Source organism: Ornithodoros turicata, chromosome 1, assembly GCF_037126465.1.
Source record: "Ornithodoros turicata isolate Travis chromosome 1, ASM3712646v1, whole genome shotgun sequence".
Taxonomy (NCBI): domain Eukaryota; kingdom Metazoa; phylum Arthropoda; class Arachnida; order Ixodida; family Argasidae; genus Ornithodoros; species Ornithodoros turicata.
Window position 1 is genome coordinate 68,893,212 of NC_088201.1, and position 10,271 is coordinate 68,903,482.

At 47.6% G+C, this 10,271-nt stretch overlaps 1 long non-coding RNA gene across 1 annotated transcript; it reads left to right on the forward strand.

Annotated features, from left to right (window-relative positions):
* The first annotated feature begins 221 nt into the window (after window positions 1-221).
* On the forward strand, window positions 222-6,668 carry LOC135400281 (uncharacterized). The gene is made up of 2 exons (XR_010424574.1): window positions 222-773; window positions 6,461-6,668. It is a non-coding gene; the product is annotated as an uncharacterized LOC135400281 (long non-coding RNA).
* The last annotated feature ends 3,603 nt before the right edge of the window (window positions 6,669-10,271 follow it).

Below are 10,271 nucleotides of genomic sequence, written 5' to 3' on the forward strand. Positions count from 1 at the left end.
GGATTGCTCCACGAGGTCATCGCGATGTTCCCGCAACCGGTCCTCGCGAGCTTGTCTCAGTGGGCCCGTCATTGGCTAGAGGCAGGGCCGGTGCTAGTGGTGTGCGGGGCCTGAGGCAAAGGCACATCGCGGGGCCTGTTTCACACGATTAAGTGCATACTTGATATTTAATACACTCGTAAACACACTCGATAGAAGAAAAATGAATTACATGTTTGGATATCGTGAGCCGCGTTCTCTCGTGCAGCATAATAACTGGAGAATTTTCGTCGAGCCGCGGGAAAAAAAACGGTGACCCCGCCTTTTCCTGTTTCCTCCGCACTGTTGTTTCAGATAACTGCGGCGTTTGAGCCTTGCTGCCCGTTATCATCAGAAGCTTCACCACATAGCAACAGCAGCTTCACCACATAGCAAGCTGAAGGCCAACCATTGTATAGAGTGATACCTCTATCACTCTTGGTTTGTGGAAATCGCGGGCCGTACGCCTTTTTGTGACAATTAACATATCCGCATAAGTGTCACAAAAAGGCGTACGCCTCCCGTTTTGGTACTCTCCCTACGTGGTGAAGTTCATTTTTAAGAGTGTGGAAAAAGGAAACTGAAGGAAACGGTCACCCTTTTCTTTTCGACGGAAACTGACACACTTGGAAAATTACGTTGATCCGTATAGCGTTGACACACTCTTGCAGCCGGAAAGGGTTGACTGTAACTTCTGGTGCTTTCAAAATGGCGACTGGCAGCTAGGAACCTACCAGGACGGCCTCTCATGTGCGGTAAGCCTTCTGTACTGTGTAAACTGCACTGTGATCGTGCTGAACCGACAAAGTGGTGGTGATGGTGAAAGGGCTTGCCGTTGTACCGACAACCTTCACCACATAGCACGCTCCTAGCCAACCATCATTCCGGTTTCCGAATGAGATCATTCTGTGTCCTGATTTGTCCAAACAGGGGGTGGCGCCCACCTGGGACATGTATAATGTGTCCCAGATAGGCGCCTCTTCCCATTTTCGACAAATCAGGACCCAGAATGATGTCATTCGGAATGGTGGTTGGCTATATAGGAGTGTGCTATATGGCGAAGTTCTGGTTTAACAGTGCAGGGTGCGCGGTTTTGCGGCATTTTCCGAACACGGGCTGCATGCGGCGGATGGCGATTCGTCTCCATTGCTAGGGCCACAGTCGTAATTGGCGGACATTTAAACGCCACGTCACGTCGATTAAGCCATCAGGCTTTGTTTCTAGGTGGGGTTGGACGGAGGCACGAGAAAAAAGAAAGCAGATAGTTCCACTCTAGAAGGCTTAACATAATTCAGAACGATATCGCTTGGTCTCCTGATTTGCTGAGGATGAGGAGACGTACGCCATTTATGTAACACTCTGCCTCTGCAAAATGTTACAGAATGGCGTACGCCTCCCGTTTCAACATTCAGAAGACCGAAAGATGTCATTCTCAGCGCTTGATAGAAATGAGCATCTCATGCGATCAAGTTCTATTTTTAAAGTGTATCTGCACTTCATCTGGGCTCAGTGGCGTCACTAGGGTATGCGGCACCCGGTGTGGGAGCTCCTTCCGTCAAACCCTCTCACCCCAAATAGTTGATCCCTTTCCACACCAGTCGGCACACGATAAAGAAATAGCATACCACACGCCAAAAGAAAAAAAATCACGTGTTCGCAGCGGGCTCTGTTGGAGAAAAACCGCTCTTTCGTTTTCTTCTTCTCCTGCTAACCTGCCTGGCACATATTCCTAACGTTGTTTTTTTGTCTATGTATTTGCTTAGAGGCCGTTTGTCACGTGGGACGCGCACCCGCTAACGAAACTGTCACTGCTCTCCGATTTCTGTGCCGCTCCCACGCATCGTGTCGGATTCCATCCCTTGTTGGTGTTCCCGGCTCTTTCCCTTTTTCTCTGAACTTGAAAGTTAGTTGCAGTACAGAAGTCACCCTTTGCGGACGTGTGTGTACGTGTGTGTCAATCTCCTAACGGCATATCCGCGGATAGCATATGTTCTTTCCGCCTCTTCCCGGCGCATTTAGCTCTTTAGAGCTACAGGCTCCTCGTATTGTTTTTGCGTGATGCGCTGCAGAGAAAGAGAAGAAGCGACCATAAGGGTGCGGCGCGTCAGCTCCTTCTGTCGCGTCACCTGGTACGGACTGCACCCCCGCACCACCCTAGTGACGCCACTGTCTGAACTCCTTCGTGTTGGCTCGTATCCGCGTATTCACACGAATGACATCCTCACGGAATATCCTAGTCGAACAAAAAATAACAAAGAAAATGCTCATAGGAAAAGGTTGCGCCGCGTGTTATGCTGAGCACTCGCATTGTGCCGGAATAGTGACTTCTAGTGCATCGTACGCCGTCACCCTTTAGTATGCAAAGGCGATGGCGTACGGTGCACTAAAACTCACCAAATATCAATCATTTTCATTTTTCATGTTTTATTTTTCATTCATTCATATAATAAATTCGACAAACGATATACAACTGAAGGAACCAGAGGGAAAATCCCGGGAGTGCGTACTTAGCAGGCGACACCGTCTACATCTTTTCCTGTCGTCTGCAACGAAAAGACATGGCTTTGAACGCTCTCGCTTACGTGGCAGCATAAATCTATGACGTATTTCGCATCTTCCACTGGAGTATTCTGGGAAATGTCGCTCGTGTGATTACACGGTATATTAATAATAATAGAGAGTTTTAGTATACCGCTACCGGTGCCCGGTAGGCTACCGCGGCTACCAGTGGACTTGCTTACCGCAGTCCCCGGCTTCGGTATAACAGGCTCGTTTAGTATAGTGCGACTCTACCGCGACATTTCACCGGTAGAGACGCACGGAGACGGGAAGGAGAGCGGCGGCGCTGCTGTCGATCTCGCCGGTGAAGCGAGCGGTACACTGGCGGTAGGCTGCGCGGTATTTCGCCCCTCCGACCGGCGGCCGGTAGGACCGGGAGGCCGGTATTCCGCTCGCGCTTGCGCAGAGAAGGCATGACGTCAATACCGGCCCCACCGGTAGCCTATGGCCGGGATACTAAAACTCTCTAATTGATGCCGTGATGTTACACGTAAGGTTTGTCTGCCTAGTGTGGCGACATGCTGCACGCACGGTATCTTCCAGGGTTCAACCAACGATTGCCTAGATAATGAACCTCGCTTGCCCATTGGTACTATGTTTATTGTTTAGAGGTGTGCGCGGGTGCGGTTTCGCAGAACATCGTTATTTGCGGATATAAATCTAACGTTTCGAAATGCGCTCGGGTAAAGTGCGGATAAAAGCGGTTCGCGCGGATATCCTCATTTCAGCCGCACATAAGCGTTAGTGTCTCTATCGACGTCCCCCAGGTGAAGCTACAAGAGACGCAAAGAATCCAATATGGCGTCGAAGTGTGTCATACTTTGAATTGCCGTACCTTTTACTGCATGCTATTGAAAAATTGTGGATGATATAACGTTCCTGAGTGGTCCGCATGCTGAAAAGTGAAAACGTTTGTAAGATAACAATACTGGCCGCACGAGCAGCAAAAAGACAAACACGAGCGACGCCAACAGGACGACTGTACCGGGAGGAGGACCGGGAAAAGTTGTCACAAGGGGTCAGTTGTCTGTGGGTGTAGGACAAAATATCCCCGGACAAAACGTCCCCGGATGAAATGTCCCCGGACAAAATGTCCCCGGACAAAATGTCCCCAGCTGACTGCGAAATGAAAGTTAAAATTTGAGTCCTTGTTACATAGCCGTTTGTAACTTGCGTGACGATATATGTCTGTTTTCATGCTACCCCGTGGATATAGTGTGCGTCCTGGGCAGACTTCTCTCAAAGGGATTTATTTGCCTCCTTGTTCGGTAGCATCATGCCTCGTGAAGATTGTGCGTACAAAGCAGTACATCACTAACAGGGAGGCACGGGGAATATCAAAGGGGTAGTCGGGCTGCCGAATAAAACGGGAATTAAACCCCCTTAAGAGATGTCGGCCCACGACGCACATTTTCTACAGACAGCATGACAACAAACATTTATTGTCATGGAACCTAACAACGGCACTACAAAGGCAATTAAATCCCCTTAAGAGAAGTCGGCCCAGGACGCACCTCCACGGACTTCAGGAGAAAATATACCCATATAGTTCTTCTTAAAAGTAAGTTATTTGACATGTTGTTCGTCGACTACAAGAAATGCATAAATTCTCGAGTGTGGATTATTTGCATAAAACTAAGCAACAATCAAAAGCAACACCAGGTTACTTTTAAACTTGTAATGTAACAGTTCCTGCCTGAGCTCTTTCAGTTCACAGCAATGTAAACAAACAAACAAGAAAACGTCTGTCGGCCAATGAGGCTTTCGGCGGACCCCGGAGGCGCCAGTTTGAAAAATAAACAAACAAACCTGGTTGGTGGCTTCGAAAGATTCGATTCGTCGTTTGGGGCACTGAGATTCGGATTCGCGAATCTCGAATCCCTGCGTAGGACTCGAGGATTCGTGGATTTGCGGATTCGGTTGGCACATCCCTAATGAAAACAAACATCTATTGTCACGGAAGCTAGCAACGACTATGTAGCAGGAACTTTAATTTCGCAGTGAGGGACGGCAGCCGGGGACATTTTGTCCGGGGACATATTGTCCGGGGCCGTTTTATCCGGGGACATTTTGTCCGGATCCCGTTGTCTGTTGGCTAGCGGCAGGAGCAACCACTAACTGAAGAAACTTTCATTGTCATGGAAAGTGCGGCAAGCTGCGCACAGCACAAGACTTGTGTCCGTCACGAATAAGTAAAATTTCCCATTCTTGCAATTTTCAAATTTTGCACGGCACATACTAAGGCTCTAAAGAATCCACGTGTTCGCAATGTTTATTCTACTTTCAGAAATATTTTCACGGATTTTCAGCGGAATACGTTCTGCAGTTAACTCCACTGCTGAGGTAAAGTCATTGCGGGTGTTGGGGCCAGTTGTCCCATATGAGGTGGGGTAAGTTGTCACGTGTTTCAACTGGTAGAGCAACTGACAACGCAAACTATATCCGCGAGAAAGTGTTTCAGTAGCTCCTTTAGTACGTCTTAGAGATCGTGTAATAATTTAGTGCCGCTCTCTCACATTTACAATGGCGGTCTACCAGCCAGTAATGGCTAGCTTGCATGAATCCTGTACAGCTAAGACAGTCGTGGAAATATAAAATGTATGGCTTAAGATAATAGGTTCTTCTCTTCTCAGTTAGTCTGTTTTCTATATGCACTTCCAATGGTATTCCGTTCGGTACACCTCCGCAATAAAGATTACGAGAAAGTGCAGCTGAGGCAACCTGCCCCAACCCGTGTGACAACCTCCCGCTACTGGGGCGTATTCTCACACTTGACGACCTCCGCGCAAATGTCTTTTATAAACTATTTTTGAAAGCCAGCTTTAGTTTAATGCGTGCGTTGTGTAGCCAAAAGATCGCGCTAAAATCCAGCGTTTGGTTCATCAGCCTGACGAACGCCCTTTCCTCACAGCAAAGTCAGAAGTAAAAACTGTGACAACTCTCCCCGATCTCCCCTATTTAAAATGTGTTCCTTTCAGTAAAACATTCAGTTGAGAGCAAGCAGACGTCGTATTGTCTCCCGTGTTTGTCTTTTTATTGCTGGTGCGCCCACTATGGATGTTCACCAACTACCCAGCCAGCATATCCTAGTCGTAAGATCGTCATGTCAACTTTTTTCCTGCAGATACAATGACTGCGGTTGTGCGGTATACATAATATCCGCGCGGTTGCACCTGTGCCAACTAGCGCGGTTGCGGATGCGGATCTTATATGCGCGGGTACGGTGCGAGCGCGCATACTGTCAATGTTATCCGCGCTCACCTCTATGTTCGCCTCTATTTTGTTTTGTGCGACCCACTCACGCTTTTAGAGGGAAAAACAACAACGCAACAACAACGAGCGTTCGTGACCGTAGCAGAGCAGTAGGGCGCGAGGGAGGCCTTTGATGTAGATGGCGCTCTAGAAAACCCGCCACTCCTTCAGAGAACCTGTAAGAGAATGAGTGAGGTTGATGTCACTCCGTGACGCGGAGGCTTTCGATAAGAGTGCCGATCGGATGGCTTGTTCACGGCCGCTGCTACACGCTGCCCGTAGAGATGGTTAGTGACTCTAAAGATGGTTAGAGACAAAACGGTTCGAGGCGTATGTTAAACATGAAACGAGTGTGCATCCGTCGAGAAGGTGAGCTGCAGTGCCTCGCCTTCCCGACATACTTTACTGACCATAAAGGCTTGTTGTCGCTCCTTCAGTAAATGAAGCGTGAAAACAGTTGTGTGTGATGAACGCAACCGTGAAAACATTGCGCAGGAAAATGAGCGACAATGAGATATGGAAATCGAGAATCATAATATAGAAACTACCGCCATACTTAATACCACCAGCTCCCTACCCGGAGATTAGCGAAGCTCAATATACCTTTTCGAATTTAATTGCCTTTGCGCAGTATGGCATAGAACCCGGAGTCTGCAAGAGTGGTTCATGTCATCGGAAAACGCATGATCCCTTCGTCTACCAAACTGAAGGCCCCGAAGAAACGGATGACGAGGACGATTGGGAAGACGACTGACATGTTGCGGGAAACCAGCGACCAAGGGCTGGGAAGAGAACCAGTACAATGAGATTGGTCCTATAATAAAGGATGGTTTTCCTGAGCCCTTGTAGCTTGTCTTTCTTGACCGCCTGTTTCGACGTGTAACATGGAAGAGCATGAAAATGTGGAGTCGCGAAGAAACGCGAGCTACCCACACTTCTGGACAGGTCAAATCGAATCACGTAGATCTGAATACTTAATCTGAAGTAAAAAAAGCTACTTTAACCACTTTGAACGAAGGTTAAAATAGGCATAAATAATTCGCACTTAGACCGGGAGCAAGGTAGACAAGAAAACAAAACTGAAAAAACAAAAAAAAAAAAAAAAAAACAAAAAGCAAAGAAACAATAGCATCATTCAAGCACCGAATAAACGGTAGAGTATGCCTTCCACCACTTTAGAATGACTGGTGAAGGCAGAAAGTAAACTCTAAATCGCATATGTATATGTAATGTTGTAATTTCTGAAGCTTGATTTGGTCCCCTCGAGAATCGTCGTTCTCTCGGTAGAACTCTTTGGACGAAGATAATCTAATACCACTTTATCGGTCTTTTCCAGCCGCTCGGACCAGACCTATAAGAGCCCATGGATATCCCCAAGCTAACCCCGTTTCAAGGTTTTGAACCCCTAAGCACCTAACCCCTAGCCCCTTTGAAAAGAGAGGGGGAGGGGCGTACGCCTTTTTGCGGTTCGTACACTCTTAAAAATGAACCTCACCGCATAGCACGATCCTAGCCAACCAACATCTCGAATGATATCGTTATCTGCCCTGACTGTTGAAAACGGGAGGCGTACGCCTTTTTTGTGACAGATGATGGTTGGCTAGGAGCGTGCTCTGCGGTGAATTTCATTTTTAAGAGTGCACCCTTACAGCCACCGAGACCTAAAAGACAGTGAATTTTGCGATTACGTTTCCTTCAATTAGAGTCAAACAAACGAAGATAATTTTCTCCGTTTCACGTTGCTGAAATCTTGGTCAAGGAGGCTCAGTGAAAACTGAGGAAGGGGCGCCTCCCGTGGTTATCGCGTTGTGATCCGGATGGTGCGAAACTTAAATAGGCGTCGTATTGCTCGCGTAATCTCGTTATTTGACGATTTCTTTTTCTGGAGGTGGCGACATATCGAGGACAGCCTTGGCGTGCCAACGCGGCTGGTCTGGAAAACCTTGTGAGTGGCGGAGGTCCCGTCGACCATACTTGGTCACAAAAAGAAAATGCTTGCCTTGTATACATGACATTCTCGGGTAAACATAAACAGGCCCCCGTCACAATTTCCGTTGCCACGAAGACTTCCGGTCCTTCCGCGACTAAAGACGATCGGAACCAGCCACCATGCAGAATGATAGCTTTCACTTTCCTGATTTGTTGAAAATGGGAGGCGTACGCCTCTTTGTGGCAATTTGAATTGCCACAAAAAGGCGTATACGGCACTCTTCCTCTTCAGATAAGAAGCGATAACTGTATCAATCGGCATAGGGGTTGGCGCAGAGCGTGTTTGCTGGGAAACCGGATGCCGTTTTGGCAACAAACCGGAAGAGGTGCAGAAGGGCACGTATAGCGCAGATCGCAGAATGCACCCATTTTTCGCAACATCGATGACTGAATATATGTAGGGAGTGACCTTCCCGGGGCAAATGCTTCTCAGATTCGAGGGGGGGGGGGGGGGGGGGGGGGGTATCGGGCGCAATTTTGAAATCTGTAATTCGGGGAGAAATCGAGATATAATGGACCTTTTCCCTGTACGTGTCGCCCCTGGCGCTGGAATGCCAAACGTCGTATTTTAACCCCAAATGAGCGAGGGGCACTTTTCGGACTTATCGGGTGCATTTGTTTCTCCTCTTTTCTATGAAGTCCTTCATTATTCTTTTTCCTTTTTTTTTTTTGGTTGTTGTTGTGGGTGACCTACCAGCGCTAATCCCTGAAGGCATAGACAGTGCTGACACATATGGGTGTATTTGTGGGAATGTAAGTGACCTATTCGTACATGTGTTACGCGTGGCGACCTTTGTTCGTCTTCAGTCGAAACGACACTTGATGATTTTATAGTGAATGGAATTCGTGGAGAAATCGGGTTCAACCCGAATTGGTCGGAGGTCAGTTCGAGGGGGGGGGGGGGGGGGGGGATACCGGCGTCACTCCCTAAGTATATGGCGCCACCCGGAAGCACACATCGAGGGAGTTTTAGCAGAACGGAAGGTGTTCAACGATGAGGGCTGGGGGGAGGGGTTCTGAAAACGTCATAAGCCAATCGCGCTTTTCCTTTGAACTGGCTGACATCATATTGTTGGACTTAATTAGACTTAACAGCTTTCTTGATCGTATCGTTGTCATACTACTAGTCCGATCTACTGAAGCTCCCTGCTAGCTAAGGGGCAGTCTGGAGCCGTGGATTGGTTACGAGATTAATGTTAAATTAGCCTCACTCTTGGTTACATATACAGGGTGCTTCAGTTAAATCCACGGGCTAAATAATTCGCGAACGGGTGCGCCAATCGATGAACTTTCTTTTTTATAAGTATCTGTACGATGCCACCTACAAGCTGCGCACCGTGCGAATGAGTGGGAGGCACTCATTATTTAAATAAAAATTCAAATGAGTCAGTGAAAAACTTCTAAAACAGGGCGCCGTCGGCATTAAAATGGGTACTACTCCTCTTGGGCCCTTCAGTGGACACCTTTTAGAGACAAATCTGCCACCGAAGCGGGTCATTTGTTTCAGTAATTAATTGATTTCGGTTTGCATATTTTTGTCGCGGCTGGTCGTGGTGAAGCGCAAAAGGACGCTCTTCCACTCCCTTATAAATCAATGAATTACGTGTTCTTGAGCTTACTTGGCAACGGGAGAGCTGAAGTGATGAGTGTGAAGTGATGATAACATGGAATGTTTCCCAAACATAGACAATGTTTGGGAAACATCCCATGTCATCATCACTTCTCCATCATGTATTGTTGTTGTTGTTGCAGATGTGATAAACCGTGATCAGCAAGCTTTGTCTCGAACCAGTGGCTGCGATGCTTCGCAGCACAAAATTCCATACAGATCTAATAATACTAGAGCAAAAGTATTTTACCTTAGGTGTGAATCTACTCCCAATATTATTACTAATATATATACTATACTAATTACTACAATAATATACTCCCAATGTTATTATTAGCGGGAAAGGCAAAGGCAAACACTCCTGTTTTCCTTTACTCGCCACGGGTTCACGCGTAGGCGGCCATTGCTGCTGCAGGCGGTACGTTAAAAGCACCGTGATCTACGTTTGCCGTGCTTTACCCATCCATGAGGTCCAACAAGGCATACACTCCAAAAACAGAACTTCAACGCATAGCCTGCTCTACGCCAACCATTGGCACGAATGATATAATACGCCTTTTTGTGTCAATTTGGATATATGATAATTGACACAAAAAGGCATACGCCCCCACTCTCTTTGAATGAGAAGCGATAACCCTATCATTCGTGGCAGTGATTGGCGCAGAGCGTGGTATGCGGTGAAGCCCTATTTTTAGAGGCTCTCCTGCACGCAGCTGCTGCGGTCCAGGTGCGAGGTTCCGCCAGGGCAGCCCTATACTTACAGACTCGACAAGCGCTCTATGGGACGTGATGAACCCCATGTGTGACAACATCTTAGCGCGAAGCATCAGAAGATCGTGCGCTC